This window comes from Microcaecilia unicolor, chromosome 3, assembly GCF_901765095.1.
Source record: "Microcaecilia unicolor chromosome 3, aMicUni1.1, whole genome shotgun sequence".
In the NCBI taxonomy this organism is placed as follows: Eukaryota; Metazoa; Chordata; class Amphibia; order Gymnophiona; family Siphonopidae; genus Microcaecilia; species Microcaecilia unicolor.
This window is the reverse complement of record NC_044033.1, coordinates 210,116,476-210,132,800: the sequence shown is the minus strand read 5'-3', so window position 1 is coordinate 210,132,800 and position 16,325 is coordinate 210,116,476. Positions and strand designations below refer to the sequence as shown.

The window sequence follows — 16,325 nt, the reverse complement described above, 5'->3', positions numbered from 1 at the left end:
ATGAATATGCATGAGATCTATTTGCATAGACCGGCGGTAGTGCATGCAAATTTATCTCATGCATATTCATTGTGGGTATCTTGAAAATCTGACTGGCTGGGGGTGTGTCCCAAGGACTGGGCTGAGAATCCTTGCGCTAAACTACAGCTTCACAATCCCATCCTGGGAATGCCCACCCCACAGCCAGTCAGGTTTTCTGGATTCCAACTATGAATATGTATGAATCAATTTGCATATCCTGAGTTTCCTGGGCATGCTTATTCATGGTGGATATCCAGAAAACCCCACTGACTTTTGAGTCCCCAGGACAGATCGAGTAAAGCCCTGCCTCAACCCAGTCCTAGGATCACACTCAGCCAGTCGGGTTTTCAGGATATCCTCAATGAATATGCATGAGACAGATTTGCATGCTCTGCCTTGTTGGTATGTAAACCTATATCTCCTGCATCTTCATTGAGGATATCCTGAAAACCTGACTGGCTGGGTGTGTCCTGAGGATTGGATTGAGAATCACTGCTCAACCCAATCCTCGGACACACCCAACCAGGCAGGTTTTTCAGGATACCCACAACGATTTGCATAGCATAGAGATAGCATATGCAAATGTACCTCATTGATATTCATTGTGAATATCCTGAAAACCTGACGTTGGGTGTGTCCAGAGGACTGACTTGAGAACCCCTGTCCTAGACAGACACAGGGACAGGCACACAGCCCTGCGACTGCCATCGTGTTTGTATCACCTCCAGACAACCTTTACTCACAGTCCTCCACACGCATGCATCCATCTTCCACACACACAGACACACCTCTGCAAACAGCTACACAGAGAGACAGGGGGAGGGGGTGTTGGGGAGGAGGAAAACTAAAGCAGTGTGTGTCAGCTCGTCATACTGACACATACCATCAGCTCTGCAGCAGGATCCCTCTGTCGTCTCCAGGGTGGGTCGTGCATGGCTTGTGTGCCCGGGAGCAAGGGTGTGTGTGTTGTGTGTGCATGACATCTCCCTGCTCCTACAGCCCATAGCAAGGGGGGTGCTGTAGTGCAGTGTTGATAGTACAGAGCGTCTCATTACAGACACACACACACACTGCAGAGACGGAGGAAAAGGCTGCAGGAGGGAGCCGAGGAAGAGAGGAGCAGGGCAGGGGCAGATGAGCAGCTGGGAGAGCAGGCAAGGTAAGGAGCTGCTTCTTCTTCTTCACTTTGTCTCGGCTTTTCTTTTTGTCTCCTTGCCTCTTTCACTTTCTGGCGTGCACTCTCTGTTTCTCTGGTATCTCCTGGGTCTAGTCTCTCAGTCTCTTTCCTATTGTGCACTTTTCCTCCGGCCCTGCACACTCTTTCCCCTCTTTTTCTTTTAAGCCTATCTCTTCTCCGCCTTCCCCTGTTTTGGCCCTCAGCTCTGGCTTCTAGGGTCTCACACCCCTTCCCAGGTCAACCCCAAAAAGGCTGATTTTAAGTCCTGGTTTGTCCCCACCAATGTTCCTCAGAAAAGCAGAACTACAACTCCCTGCATGCACCGAGGCAAAGCCAGGAGTTGATCTGAAAGTGAAGTGAGTAACCCTACTTGCCTCCTTCTTCCCCCAAGTGGTCACACTACAGTGTCCCCATCTGATAGGTGATTTATCCTTAAGACACTTCTAACACCCCCCCCCCCCACCCCGTCAACTTACTATTATTTGTAGTGTGTGCTTCTGCAGATACCAGGGATAAACCCCCTCCCCCCCCCCCCCCCCCCCCCCCCGAGCATTACAATGTGGGGAAGGAGGTAAGGCAGTTAATAAGACATGTCCTTTTCTAATAATATTTTAACCACCCCACCTCCTCTCCCCCCCCCCCCTCAAAAAAAAAATTAAAAGTATAAAAGCCACATTTAATTAAAGAATTTATAAACTGTAGGGTTTAATAAATTTTGGCGGGGGAAGGAAGGAGCTCTTTTTATCCCCCTTCACCAGCTCTCTGGCTGTGATGGGAGTAATGGGAGGGGGTCAGAGGGCAACTGAGAGAAAACAAGGAAGAAGCCTGAAAATGTTTGAGCAAATAATTTTAAAAGCAATGTTCCCCTTATTCACTTACATATCCGCAATGTCATGATATTGTTATTTGGACGTGGTCTCAGTGTGTGCAGCTGCTCTGTGTTTAAACAATAAGAATCAAAAGTCTCTGTGTTGCCCTCAGGACACTGCAGAGTAGCAATAGCATGAGAAGCTCAGGCTGTTTCTTTTTGTAAATGACCTTATCAGATCACTTAGGAAAGCTGTTGATGTTGCCAGGCAGCATTTTGGAATAATATTTACTGTTTATAGAGTGCTGCGTGTATACAGGATGCAGGGCCACCAGTCCATTTGTCTTTCTTTGAAAATTATCCTAATTTGTTCAGAGTGTTCCCGAGACAGGAATTATTGTACAGAGTCTAACAGAATAAATAACAAGGTTGCGAGATCCCTGTCTCCAAAGAGCTTTCCATCTTTAACTGCTGCAGATACAGATTAAGTAACTTTGCTGAAGGTCACTCAATGAGAGTTGGGGTCAGCAGTGGGATCGGAATCTGGATTTGCGGTGACATAAATGTAAGGAGGCTTTGTGATCATGCTTACAGAGAATGATGAATGTGATGTGTCTGCATCGAGTTCTACCAGCCTTACAGTGAAGGAGGAATGATAGAAACTGCCTCTCTGCTATATATAAATATATAGACTGAGCCCTTCAGCCTTAGCTAGGCCTGTTAGATACTGAGCTAGGACTGTCCCTTTGAAGGTGACCTTGCCCTGTTCTCTGGGCTCTTCCCTCCTGACTCCCACTGATCAGACGTACTGCCCCTGCTAGCAGACCGCATCTTCCTGCGCGACAATTTTACTAGCTCCATCCGTAATGCGTCCTGTGTCCTTTCTGTCTCTCCCTCTGCTCCAGTCTCCGACTCGGTGAACTTTCCTGGCATGACGTTTTATTAGTGTGTTACCGACGTAATAAATAAAGTGGTTAAAATTTCAAAAGGGAAACTAATCAACTTATAACAGCGGAAATAACAGTAGCATAATTTTTTGAAGGGCAGAATAACTGTCTCTCCCTCTCCATACCTCTCATTCCTTCTCTCTGTGTTTCCTTATAGTCCATTCCTCTCCTCTGTCCCTGTCTGTGTCATCTGTCCCCCGTTGCCCCATTTGCTGCCACACAGCCCCTGAGCAGAAAGGTGTTCGTTCAATGCAAGGTCAGGGCTGGTGTATCTGCCACTCTTTCTGGGGAGAGAATGTCAAGGGATATCTGCCACTGATACAGACCTATTTGACTGTGGCTGGTGTGGCTGTGGCCACTAACTTTTGCCAGAAGTGGATGACCTTGATGCGAAGAAATTGTGTGACTAAAAATAACATTTTACTCATGAATGCTGGGCACAGCCGTGCAAGGACCATAGATGGGATTTCAGCCTTGTGACCCCCCCCTCCCCCTTTCAAGCACCTAGCAACACCTCCCCCTCTCAAAAAGAAAATATTTTAATAATTAAACTCAACAATCATGGTTACTCCAATACCATCCCTTCCAGATACAGATGCACTTTCAAGTCAAGGTGATGCCTGGTGAACACACGATGAGGGACCCCCCTCCCCCTCTCAGGGTTTTCTTGCATGATACAGGAGTGGTTTTGTCATTATCTTCTCTCGTTCAGTGTAAGGAACCACTTTGTCAGTGCTGCCCAAAGTAAGAGGGCTTGATTCATACTGGCAGCACTGCCAGAACCTGCCCATCAGTGGGCTCGAGGAAGGGTTAAGTGACTTGCCCAAGAGGCAGGGGCGTAGCTGCTATGGGGCCACGGGGGCCTGGGCCCCCATAAATTGGCCCCTGGACCCCCCTGCCAACGCCCTTCTCAACCCCCCCCGCCAACGCCGTCTGTACCTTTGCTGGCGGGGGACCCCAACCCCCGCCAGCCGAAGTCTTCTTCCTGCGTTTGGTTTCTTCTAAGTCTGACGTCCTGCTGCACGTACAACGTGCAGGACGTCAGACTCACAGAAACAGAACGAAGCCCTGCAGATCGCAAGGCTTCGTTCTGTTTCTGTGAGTCTGATGTCCTGCACGTTGTACATGCAGCAGGACATCAGACTCGGAAGAAACCAAACGCAGGATGAAGACTTCGGCTGGCGGGGGTTGGGTCCCCAGCCAGCAAAGGTACAGACGGTGACGGATGGCGGGCGGGTGGGCGGGTCAAACTTGTTGGAGGTGGTGCTGGCGGCGGCAGGGAGTGTCGGTGATGGCGGCGGCGCCGGGGGGGTGGCTAAAATGTGCCCCCTCACCTCGGCTCTGGCCCCCCCCTACCGCTGAAGTCCAGATACACCCCTGCCAAGAGGCTGCTGTGGGATTTCAACCTGGGATTTCCAGTTCCCAGCCTGTGCTGTAACCATCGGGCTACACAATTAGATATGATGTTTTTGAATTTTCAGCACATTGATGGTTCTTTGTGTTTCTGTGGCTGTTGAGACCTGTTGGTTTTCTTTCTTTGGATTTATTAACTGCCCTTATGAAGAGATTCACATTTTTCCAGCAGCTGCTCTTTTTGCCACCCTTCAGCCTACTTGGTGGTTTAATGGCTGACTGGCCCTGATGCTTGGGTTTTGATTATTACCCACACTACCTCACAACGTGACAAAGTGGGTGCCAGGGATGAAGTAAGAGTGGAGATCGGTTTGCACAATCAAAATTGCCCATGGGATTTCTGATGGAAATATTGTATGCAGGAAAAGCAACTTTTTGTGGGTGGAAGGAGGAATCCTAAAAAGCCTCTGCAGAATTTGTACAAACCCTGTGGACACAGTTACCTGTGAGGTTTGCATCGGTGTGGGCAGATTACTACTACTACTACTTATCACTTCTATAGCGCTACAAGGCATACGCAGCGCTGTACACCATACATGAAGAGACAGTCCCTGCTCAAAGAGCTCACAATCTAAATAGGATAGACAAACAGACAGAACAACTAAGAGGTAAGGGAATTAAAGAGGTGGGGATAAAAGGGTACAGGGCAAGTGAGTAGTGGTTAGGAGTCAAAGCAGCGTTAAAGAGGTGGGCTTTTAGCCTGGATTTGAAAACGGCCAAAGAAGGGGCTAGATGTACAGGCTCAGAAAGTCTATTCCAGAAGTGAGGTGCAGCATGAGATTAGGCTATTGTCCTCCTGACCACGACTAGGAATGGCTCACCCTGATGTGACACTCCTGTGACTGTGGTCACTGACCTTGGGTAGAAATGGCTGACCACATGTGACACTCCTGTGATTGTGGTGGTCATTGACTGTTGATGGACATGGCTGACCACATGTGACACTCCTGCAACAGTGGTCACTGACTGTGGTTGGGAATGGCTGAGCACAGTGTGACATGGTCAGTGATCGTGGATGGAAATGGCTGACCACAGTGCAACTCTCCTTTGATTGTGGTCAGTGACTGTAGTTGGGAATGGCTGAGCACAGGTTGACACTCTTGTGATTGTGGCCACCTGACCTTGGATAGAAATGGTTAGCCACATGTGACACTCCTGCGACTGTGGCCCCTGATTGTGGCTGGGAATTGCTAGTACAGTGTGACATGATTGTGACTGTTGTCAGTAACCATGGCTGGAAATAGTTGACCTTTGGGGTGACACTCCTATGACCCCCATCTTTCATACCGTGGCTAAACATGTACTTGTAGTTTTGAAAGCTTTATCAAAGAACAAAGCACCAGGCATTGATGGCATTCCCATTGAAGTAATACAGCCACCAGGAGCAGTTGTTACAGAACTTACAAGGCTCTGCCAGGAAATTTGGAAGATAACATCATGGCCAGCTGGAAAAGATCTACGTTCATAGCAATATTGAAGAAAGGAGATCCAATGGACTGGGGAAATTATTGCACAGTTACTGTGGTCCCATGTGCCAGCAAGATTCTACTCAAGATTGTTCAGTGGAGACTACAACCATACCTGGAACAAGAACAGGAAAGGGCAAGGAACAAGAGACACCTTCACAGATGTGAGATGGATCCCTGAAAAGATGAAAGAACACCAAAAGGATATCTACATATCTTCCATTGACTACAACAAAGCCTTTGATTGTGTAAATCATGAAAAACTCTAGGCCAATGTACCAGAACATCTGATAGTTCTCATGCACAACCTTTACGTTGATCAAGAAGCAACAGGTCTAACAGACCAAGGAGAAACAGAATGGTTTAAAATCTGCAAAGGTGTACAAGAAGAACATAAGGGTGGTGGTCAATGGAATTCACTCGGAGGAAGGAAAGGCAAGTAGTGGAGTGCCTCAAGGTTCAGTGCTGGGGCCGAATCTGGTCAATATATTTGTGAGTGATATTGCCGAAGGATTTAAAGGTAAGGTATGCCTCTTTGTGGATGATACCAAGATTTGTAATAGAGTGGACACCCCGGAGGGAGTGGAAAGCATGAAAAGGATCTGCAAAGGTTAGAAGAATAGTCTAATGTTTGGTGGTTAAAATTTAATGCAGAGTGATGCATTTGGGGAGTAGAAATCCAAGGGAGCCGTATGTCCTAGGAGGTGAGAGGCTGATATGCAAAGACAGGGAGAGGGACCTTGGGATGAGAGTGTCCAAGGATCTTAAAGCAACAAAATAGTGTGACAAGGCGGTAGCCGTAGCCAGAAGGATGCTAGGCTGCATTGAGAGAGGCATAACCAGCAGAAGAAAGGATGTGTTGAGGCCCCACCTGGAGTATTGTGTTCTGTTTTGGAGGCCGTATCTTGCTAAGGATGTAAAAAGACTAGAAATGGTCCAGAGAAGGCAACAAAAATTATATGGGGCTTCTCCCATAAGACGTATGAGAAGAGACTGAAAGACCTGAATATGTATAGCGTAGAGGAAAGAAGGGACAGGGGAAATATGATACAGATATTTAAATACTTGAAAGGTATTAATATAGAAACAAATCTTTTCCAGAGAAGGGGAAACAGTAAAACTAGAGGACATGAGCTGAGGTTACAGGGTGGTAGACTTAGGAGTAATGTCAGGAAATTCTTTTTCACGGAGAGGGTGGTCGATGCCTGGAATACCCTCCCAAGGGAGGTGGTGGAGAAAACAATGGTGACAGAATTCAAAAAGGCATGAGATGAACACAGAGGATCTCTGTTTAGAAAATGGATGGTATATATATTAAAAAAAAACAAAAACTAAAATAGCTGCTTTTATGTGAATGTGTGAGTGATGCTTGGATGGCGACTCCAGCTGTGAAGAACTAAGGCCGGTGTCGGTCAGACTTTGTAGGTTTCTGTTCTGTATATGGCAATCCAGTTTAGGATGGGCTGGAAAGGGCTTCAATGACAACTTCAGTAGCTGGACCTGAGGACAGTGCTGGGCATGAAAATTGTTGGAAGACTCATCAACAACCTTCACTATGCCACCGATAATGCATTACTGGCTAAAATTGAAGACAATTTGAAACATCTAATTAGCAAGCTCAAAGAACATATTCTTAGAATGGGCCTGCAGCTTAACGTGAAGAAGACATAGATACTGATAAATGGTAAAATCAATAATTTTATCCTTGATAGAGGAGGACTAGAAATAGTAGAGAACTTCAACCTCCTTGGATCAGTAATCAATAATAAAACAATAAGCAGTCAAGAAATCCAGCAACCTATCACTCTTGGCAGAATGGCTATGAAGAACCTAGACAAGATCTTCAAGTGCCGAGATGTATCTCTGCATACAAAGATTCGACTTGCCCAAGCCATAGTATTTTCAAGAATTTCATTTGGATGTGAAAGTAGGACAGTGAAAAAGCAAGACTGGAAGAAAATTGATGCCTTCAAATTATGGTGCTGGAGAAGAACTCTGTACATACAGTAGACTACTCGAAGAACAAATCAGTTGGAACTGGAGGATATCAAACTTAAGCTTTCCTTGAAAGCTCAATGACAAGACTTTGATTTTCATACTTTGAATTTGGTATGCAAAGAGAAAGATCATTAGAGAAAAACATCATACTTGGCAAGGTTGAAGGTCAAAGTAAAAGAGGAAGACCAGCCATACAATGGATCAATACAATAATAACAGCTATTGATGCCACTCTATCAATGATTAGCCACCTTATTGAAGACCGAACACAGTTCAGGACAACTATCTGGAACAGAGGTGGGCAACCTTGATCCTTGCCTTAATCATATGTAAATAGATCTCATGCGTATTCATTTGGGAAATCCTGGAAACACAATTGGATTGCAGCCCTTGAGGATTGAGGTTGCCCACTTGGAGGGTCACCTTGAGTCAACAATAACATCTTTAGTCCCGAAGGAGTGAGGATAAAGCACGCAGTCCAGAACCCCGAGTAATGCTAGACAGATGAAATGGATGTCACAGTCCTCATCTGAAATCAGTTTCCAGGTTTCTAGGGGTGCAGTCATTTTCTCTTATTTTTTTAATTATTATTATTATTTAATCCATAAATATCAAGTATACATATGTATCATAAACTCGAAGATCAGAAAAGCAATCAAATATCCAACTAATCAAAAGGAAAAAATTGCATCCATATTTAGTCCACAATATTTAAAGGATTCATAGGGAAATCTAATAAAGAAAATACAATATATCAAAGAGAAAAGAGTAAACTAAATAGAAATCTGCAGTCGGTTCACACTACTCTAATGGCTGATCGTTACGACTCACTAATACACCAATACCTTCTCTGGCTTTAAGAAAATCAACCAATTGTTTAGGTTTAAAAAAAAATGTAACATATATAATGCAACAGGAGATTTCAATATAAAAGTGATACCTAAAGCCAGAACTTTAGGCCTAAGGGCCCAGTGGCGTAGCTACAGGGGCCACGGGGGCCTGGGCCCCTCCAAATTGGCTCTGGGGCCCCGGTTTGGCTGACAGGGGTCAGTGGCACCGTGCATGCTCTCGTTTCATTAAAATGAGTGTGCAGGGTCCGCTGAAAACAGGAAAGGCAATATGAGACCAGTGCAGGACAGACCAACGCTTCAGCTGTGGGGACCCCCGCCAGCCAAGGTGCTTTCGCAGCGGCGGTGGAGGGGGGGAGCGGAAGCAGGGGAGGCAGGCTAAAATGTGCCCCTCCCCACCTTGGGCTGTGGCCCCACCCTCCCGTCGAGGTCTGGCTACACCCCTGTAAGGGCCAAGAATTCTTTCCTACGCTTCTGCGTCACTTGCGACAAATCAGAAAATGTACGTATATTAGAACTTAAAAAGTGAGCATTAAGATGACGGAAATACAGTTTCAAAACGAAATCTCTATCATGTTCCAAAGCAAAAGTCATTAAGAGAGTTGTCCTAGCTGTTGTTAATCTCCAAGGAATTTTCTAAAAAAAACTATTAAATCTAAGTCACTTGGTTCATCTCTCTTCCCTTGAACTGGAGTTGAAATTCCAGGCTTCACCCCTAATGTCAAATATACAGCTCTTACAAGAGGTGGTAGACTCTCAGCGGATATCTACAATACCTCATGAAAGTATTTATGCACCAGCTCCGTAGGGGAAACCATCAGAGATCTAGGGAAGTTCAAAAATCTCAAATTATTCTTCCTTAATTGATTTTCCATATGTTCCAAGTTCCGATCAGCCAAAGATATCTCCTTCAATAAAGACATTTCCAAACTTCTCATTTCAACCAGTTGCTTGGCCTTTAATTTTAATAGTTTTCCGTGACTCTTCACTTTGGATGAGATCACCACTGAATCATTTTTAAACACAGTCAGTACCAGTTTAAGATTTGTGTCCATGTCCTTAACAGCCTGCCATAAAGTGTCCAATGTGACCACAGCTGGGTTTTCAATCTCACCCAGCAATTTACCTCCAGAAGCTTCTCTCTCTTCTCCAGCCAGCAGCAAAGATCCTCTAGCGGTCAACCTGGTCTCCAAAGGTTCCCATCCAACCGCCCCTCCTTGGGGACAGCTTCCATCAACCACTTCAGGACAGGAAACTACCTCCGGCACTGCTGCAAGTATGTTTCCAGGTTGCGGGGGAGTTGACCTCTGTTCCGGGCTAAGAGACGCCCAACATAGTAACGTAGTAAATGACGGCAGATAAAGACCTGTACGGTCCATCCAGTCTGCCCAACAAGAAAACTCATTTTACATGGTATGTGATACTTTATACCCAAGTTTGATTTGTCCTTGCCATTCTCAGGGCACAGACCATAGAAGTCTGCCCAGCACTCTTCTTTTATTAAAAGTTCTGAAGATTCTGGAATTCTAAAGAATTAGAAGATTCCGGAATCCCAATTAGTAGCAATATTCCATGTAGAACCCCAAAGAGTAACATAGTAAATGACGGCAGATAAAGACCTGAACGGTCCATCCAGTCTGCCCAACAAGATAAATTCGTATGTGCTACTTTATATGTATACCTGACCTTGATTTGTCCTTGCCATTTTCAGGGAACAGATCGTAGAAGTCTGCCCAGCACTGTTCTTGTACTAAGTTCTGAAGCTAATGTCGAAGCCCCTTAAAATTTACACTCCAGCCCATCCCTATCTATTCAGTCACGATCAGGGCATAGACCATAGAAGTCTGCCCAGCACCGGTTTTGCTTCCCAATTATCGGTGTTGCCACCCAATCTCTGCTAAGGTTCCGTAGATCCATTCCTTCTAAACAGGATTCCTTTGTGTTTTATCCCACACATGTTTGAATTCCATTACCATTTTCATCTCCACCACCTCCTGCAGGAGGGCATTCCATATATCCACCACCCTCTCTATGAAAAAATACTTCCTGACATTATCCCTATCAGTGCTAAGGTCCGCTAGCAGGCTTATTTTAAAAAGAGAAGGATGCCCATCTTTCGACACAAATCGCAAGATGCGCGTCCTCACAGGGTCACCCAAATTGGTATAATGGAAAGCCGATTTTGGGCGTCCCCAACTGCTTTCCGTCGTGGAGACAACCAAAGTTCCCGGGAGCGTGTTGGAGGCATAGCGAAGGCGGGACTTGGGCGTGCCTAACACATGGGTGTCCTTGACCCATAATGGAAAAAAAAGGGCATCCCTGATGAACCCTTGGCCGAATTTACCTGGTCCTTTTTTTCTTACGACCAAGCCACAAAAAGGTGCCCGAACTGACCAGATGACCACTGGAGGGAATCGGGGATGACCCCCCCCCCCTCAAAAAAAATGTTTTAAATATTTTTTGCCAGCCTCTATGCCAGCCTCAAATATTACTACTACTACTACTATTTAGCATTTCTATAGCACTACAAGGCGTACGCAGCGCTGCACAAACATAGAAGAAAGACAGTCCCTGCTCAGAGCTTACAATCTAATAGACAAAAAATAAAGTAATCAAATCAATTAATGTGTTCAGGAAGGAGGAGAGGAGGGTAGGTGGAGGCGAGTGGTTACAAGTGGTTACGAGTCAAAAGCAATGTTAAAGAGGTGGGCTTTCAGTCTAGATTTAAAGGTGGCCAAGGATGGGGCTAGGGGCTTAGGAAGTTTATTCCAGGCGTAGGGTGCAGTGAGACAGAAGGCGCGAAGTCTGGAGTTGGCAGTAGTGGAGAAGGGAACAGATAAGAAGGATTTATCCATGGAGCGGAGTGCACGGGAAGGGGTGTAGGGAAAGACAAGTGTGGAGAGATACTGGGGAGCAGCAGAGTGAGTACATTTATAGGTTAGTAGAAGACGTTTGAACAGGATGCGAAAACAGATAGGGAGCCAGTGAAGCGACTTGAGGAGAGGGGTAGTATGAGTGAAGCGACCCTGGCAGAAGACGAGATGGGCAGCAGAGTTTTGAACCGATTGGAGAGGGGAGAGGTGACTAAGTGGGAGGCCAGCAAGAAGCAGATTGCAGTAGTCTAAACGAGAGGTGACAAGGGTGTGGATGAGGGTTTTGGTAGAGTGCTCGGAAAGAAAGGGGCGGATTTTACGGATGTTGTAAAGAAAGAAACGACAGGTCTTGGCGATCTGCTGGATATGAGCATGGATACCCAGCTCCATGACAGCAGTATGCAGGTCCCTGGAGCAGTTTTAGTGGGTGCAGTGCACTTCAGGCAGGCAGACCCATGCCCACCTCCTCCTTACCTGTTACACTTGTGGTGGTAAATGTGAGCCCTTCAAAACCCACCAGAAACCCACTGTACCCACATCTAGGTGCCCCCTTCGCCCCTTAGGGTTATGGTAGTGCTTTACAGTGGTGGGGAGTGGGTTTTTTTTTTTTTTGGGGGGGGGGGGTTGGAGGGCTCAGCACACAAGGTAAGGGAGCTATGTACCTGGGAGCTTTTCCTGAAGTTGACTGCAGTACCCCCTAGGGTGCCCGATTGGTTTCCTAGCATGTCAGGGGGACCAGTGCACTACGAATGCTGGCTCCTTCCACGACCAAAGGGCTTGCAGTTGGTCATTTCTGAGATGACCGTCATTAGTTTCCATAATCACCGAAAATCAGAAACGACCAAGTCTAAGGACGACCATCTCTATGGACGACCTAAATTTCGCAATTTGGGCGTCCCCGACCGTATTATCGAAACGAAAGATGGATGCCCCTCTTGTTCCGATAATACGGGTTTCCCCGCCCCTTCGCTGGGACGTCCTGCGAGGACGTCCTCAGGAAAACTTGGGCGTCCCTTTCGATTATGCCCCTCCAAGTCTCTCAATGGATCCTCCCAAAGAGAATTCTGCAGATACAGCGAGCCACGACACCGTTTCCTCCAATGTGGTCCGCACCAAACACCTCGGCCTCACCTGAGCCGGGAGGCAGCTCTTCAAAGCACCTTTCCGCTTCCCCATTCCGCGCAGGTGAAGGCAGAAGCTGCTGCATCCGGAATCCACAGAGGTAGGGAAGAGTGACGCCATCTTGACCCCCGGGTGCAGTCATTCTTAGGAGAGTATAAACTCTATCCACCAGTGCCTGCCACAAAATCGCAGAGCAGAAATCTGTGAACAAAACACATGTGACATTTCTAATGCCTTATGACAAATACCAGACCTACGAAGGCTGCAAAAGTTAGAGCAATGCTCTGGGCTTGTGTGTCCGTTGTCATCATTTGAAAATAGAGTTGCAGTATTAGAAAGCAAACAGGAAACTCTCTCGGCGCTGTTCTGTTATCCCATTGGTGTAGTTTACTTGCTAAAGGGGAAGGGTGAGCAATTCATCATTAGCACCTGCAGCATGTAGGGAGGTGCTAACTCGCATGCCCGCCCCAAACTACGGGGTCCTTTTACAAAGGCTTGCGGTAGTGTAGGCGCGGGTTTTGGGTGCACACCCATCCATTTTTCAGCGCACCTGCAAAAAATGCCTATTTTTTTTTCCTCCCCGAAAATGGACGTGCATCAAAATCGAAATTGCCGTGCATCCATTTTGGGTCTGAGACCTTACCGCCAGCCATACACCTAGCGGTAAAGAATTTGGGCGGTAATGACCTATGCGCATCAGATGCCACTTGGCGCGCGTCCGCTACACGTGGAAAAAATATATATTTTGGACGCGCCTAGCGGACGTGTGCCAAAATTGAAATTACCGCAAGGGCCAAGTGGTAACCGGGTGGTAACTCCAATTTGGCACGCGTTGGACGCGTGTAGGCACCTACGCGGCTTAGAAAAAGAGGGCTCCATGACTGTGCCGTATTCAAGTTCAAATTTATTGTAGAATTTACTTTCCCGCCCATCAAAAGGATGTCTGAGCGGCTTATTTTCTAAAATATAAAGTTAGAAAATATTAGAGCATTGAAAAGTGGGAGGGGTACAAATTTAGGCACAGCAGGTACACAAGAGGACCAGATCTTCAACTAGTGGCGTAGCCACAGGTGGGCCTGGGTGGGCCAGGGCCCACCCACTTAGGGCTCAAGCCCACCCAACAGTAACACACTTTTAGCAGTAGCTGGTGGGGATTCCAAGCTGCACCAGCTGAAGCCTTTCCCCTGATGGTAAAAAAAAACGCTACTCTCCACGATACCGGCACCTGCGCATTCTCAGTTTTCAGCGCATGCCTGCTGCAGAGTGCTAAGGTGGAAAGAAGCGTTTTCCCACCAGCTGAGATATTTTTTTGGTGGTGGTGGTGAGGGGAGAACACTTGGTGCCCACCCACTTCTTGTCTAGGCCCACCCAAAATCTGTTGTCTGGCTATGCCCCTGTCTTCAACTTCTGAAAATAACCCTTTCTGATTCCTCATGACAGCTTCAGACCCACTACGCCTCTGTTGCATCGATGAATTTGTTTCCTGGCTTTGGCTAGAGATATCGGGATTATATATCCTAATATGCATGTGGGCATGATTTTGAGAGGAAGTGGGTTTTGTTGATTCTTGGGTACTCTCCAAATAGCCTCTTCCTCCACCCCTACACCCCTAAGTCAAGTGGAAGTGGTGCAGAAAAACGGATCTATATTTTTCATATTCTGAATAAAGACGATGTTTCAGGAAGTAGAGGGAGTTGGAGTTTGGGATTGAGGCTTGAGGGTGGAGTTGAGGTGGTATGATTGGAGGCTTGATATTATTTTACTATGAGGGCTGAAGTTTTGGGGTGAGTTTTGAAGGCTACAGATAGTGATTGGTATCTGATGAAAGTTGAGAATGAGATTGAGCACAACAGCTGGAGAATGGTGGGTTGAATTATGGGAGTTGAGGTTTCAGGCTGTGGTTTGGGGATTGATGTTAGGGTGGGGTGGGAGCGTGGGATAGGTCTGGAGTTTTTGTGTTGAGGTTAAGGGTTACAATTAGCAGTTAATATGTGACTTTTAAAGTTGAGGGGTGAATATGACAGCTGGGGTTTAGGTTAGGGGACTTGAGTTGCAAACTCTGATTTGAAGGTTGATGTTTGGGATTAAAGGAGTGAGAATTGAAGTTGAGGTTTTGGTGTTGAGTTGAGCCATGGTGGTTGAGGGTTAAGGCTGATGGTTGATAATTAGGGTTACAGGTGGGGATTGTAGTTTTGGAAGTTGATGCTTGTGTGATAATTTAGGTTGGCATTGAGGGCTCTGATGCAAGAGATGATGGGGCTGGATTGCGGTTGAGGATTGGGGATTAATGTTTGAGGTTAGAAATGAAAGTCAGTCATTATGGCTGAACATGTATAGCTCATGATTAGGTTGAACTTTGGAAAGGGCTTGGGAATAAAATCAAAGTTGAGGATTGGGGAGTATTGGTCAGCTCTGGGGGATGAGGTCGGGGCCAGGGACTGAGCTTTGGAGTTGTTTGCTGTAGTGAGACCTAAAGGCAGATTTTAGAAAGAATGTATTTATTTTATTTATTAATTATTTGTTACATTTATATCTCACATTTTCCCACCTATTTGTAGGTTCAATGTGGCCTACATAGTACCGGAGAGGCGTTTGCAGACTCCGGTGTAAACAAATACAAAGTGATGTTGTGGTAGATCAAGTTCATGTGGCACAGCCACACTAGGGAATCGTACAGCGAAAGAGTTCTTTAGTTTTGTTGTGTTGCAGCGATCAGGCATTTATGTTGGATTGGTAGGGTATGCCTTTTTAAACAAGTTAGTTTTTAGTGTTTTCTGGAAGTTTAGGTGGTCGTTCGTAGTTGTGTGCGTATGTAGGATAAACTGGATGCGTAAGTTGATTTGTATTTGAGTCCTTTGCAGCTTGGATAGTGCAGATTTAGGTATGTTTGTGTTGATTCGGATGTGTTTCTAGTTGGTAAGTCAATCAAGTCTGTCATGTATCCCGGAGCTTCACCGTAGATAATTTTGTGAACCAGAGTGCAGATTTTGAAAACAATACATTCTTTGATTGGGAGCCAGTGTAGTTTTTCGCGAAGGGGTTTTGCACTTTCAAATCGCGTTTTTCCGCAGATAAGCCTAGCTGCTGTGTTTTGAGCGGTCTAATTTTTCTTTAAGGTTTGTTCTTTGCATCCCGCATAAATTCCATTGCAGTAGTCTACATGGCTTAGTACCATTGATTGTATCAGGTTGTGAAATGTTCCCCTCGGGAAGAATTGCTTCACACGTTTGAGTTTCCACATTGAGTGGAACATTTTCCTTGTTGTGGATGTCACTTGGCTCTCTAGTGTTAAGTTGCGGTCCAATTGAGATGTCCAGGTCGAAACATGTCAATCTCTGCTATATTTTAGAAGATCTACCAACAGAGAGCCATTTCTAAACTACATGCAGGAGTAGACGTTTATGAGCTGGCGACTTGCCACGGCAGCACCAATTTTGAAATTGTCAACGTCAAAAATACGAAAGAGATGTTGGTATTTTAGAATCATACATAGCCATGTTTTCCCAAGCTGCCACAGAGCCTGACATCATTTGCCAGTACCGTTTTCAGGGGGAATAAAAAATATTAGGTGATTAGGGGGGGGGGGGGGGGGTGACCTCCTCTAAATTCTGCTTTTATATATCTAGATGGTCTCAGGAGCAGTTGTAAATCT

At 46.0% G+C, this 16,325-nt stretch overlaps 1 protein-coding gene across 1 annotated transcript in view; it reads left to right on the top strand.

Annotated features, from left to right (window-relative positions):
- Positions 1-692: 692 nt before the first annotated feature.
- Positions 693-16,325, top strand: part of LOC115466227 (regulator of G-protein signaling 3-like) — a 51,215-nt gene continuing 35,582 nt past the window's right edge. Inside the window, exon 1 of the mRNA XM_030197355.1 lies at positions 693-1,180. The gene's annotated coding sequence lies outside the window, so the exon portion shown is untranslated. The remainder of the gene's footprint in view (positions 1,181-16,325) is intronic.